Source organism: Saccostrea cucullata, unplaced genomic scaffold, assembly GCF_032062105.1.
Source record: "Saccostrea cucullata isolate Sc308-1 unplaced genomic scaffold, CSIRO_AGI_Scuc_v1 ctg12040, whole genome shotgun sequence".
NCBI lineage: Eukaryota > Metazoa > Mollusca > Bivalvia > Ostreida > Ostreidae > Saccostrea > Saccostrea cuccullata.
Window position 1 is genome coordinate 37,501 of NW_026929624.1, and position 1,487 is coordinate 38,987.

The window sequence follows — 1,487 nt, forward strand, 5'->3', positions numbered from 1 at the left end:
GGAAGCCAATTGTATAGCCCATCCCACTTAAAACTTATGGGCAAGGACAAATATACAGACATAATATAAACACAAGAAACAAAATATGTACATAATTAGTCAAATGGAAAAAAATATACTATTTAATTGGAATCACAAAATAGATTGTTATTTCAGGGATAGGGAGTGGGTAGGGAGATTGGAACCCCCCCCCCCCTGGAATTTCCTTTGTTATTTAAACAAGACTATATACTGAAGCAAATAAAAAATGATTTTGGACATCCTCCCCCTAACTAAGAAAACATTGGGGTTTTTTTGTTTATTTTTCTCCTGCTTGTCAGGAAATTCTAGGCATGAATATTTTGACTGAGATGTGAACCCCCCTCCCTACTCCCGAAAAAAATTCTGGATCCGCACCAGTATTGGCAGTAACTGAATGTCACATCGACAAGGGGAGATAACTTCACAATATGAAATTCGTCTAGTGTGGCATGCGATGATCTTTGACCCTTTTTGAACTTTAACCTAATCGTTTGGGTTTATTTTACCCCCACTATACTTAAACTTGTACTTACCGACCTCCATAGGTCCTGTAAACTTCATGAAATATAAATCCAATTATAACACAAAATGAATTAATCCAAAGCACACCATTCTGCAGCATGTTATAATGATATTCCATTCGGAAAACCTCCGTGCCGTCGATTCCGTCACCTTATCAGATGAAGTGGGAATCGGCCGAGGTGTACCGAACGGAGTTTAATCTAAAAATATGATAATGGGTGACGCAACGTGATGTGATGTAGAATTTACATGTCAAGAACAAATTTTAAATTAATTCATAACAAACACTGTTTTAACAAAACTGTTCCATCTAGCCTATTCCCAAAAGTATGTACTGTGTGATTGTGGTGTCGAGGGGGGGGGGGGGGGGGGGATTAGTAAATCTAAAAAGGTCCTAATATGAGCAAAACATTTATCAAAATCTAATTTACGTTATTAATAGAATTCAAACTGGTATATAATGAATTAAGCATGTAAAATAAATATAAGAGGTTCTGAGTTATAGGTCACAGGGATAATTTCATACCCAATTTTATGAATACATATGTAAATTACAGGCACGTAGCAACCGGGGGGGGGGGGGGGGCTTGGGGGGGCTGCCCCCGTTTTTTCCCAACATTACCAGTACAATAAGAAAATGTCCATTAAAAAGATGGTTGCCCCCTCCCCCCACTTTTAACCACAGTATATACATTGCAAGGAAATATGGGAAAAATTGGAAGTGAAAGTAATTTTGCCTTGAAAAAAAAGTGGCCACCCCACCCCCACCCCCCCCCCCCATTTTATTTTTTTTTTCCTTGTTAATTTTTTTAGGTTAGTAAAAAAAATTTTCTCAGGTTGCCCCCCCCCCCCACTTTCAAAAACGATGCTACGTGCCTGAATTATATAGAATTATTTTGACTTTTTCCTTGGTAAGCCGCCCGTAGGATTGTGTATTTAGAGGC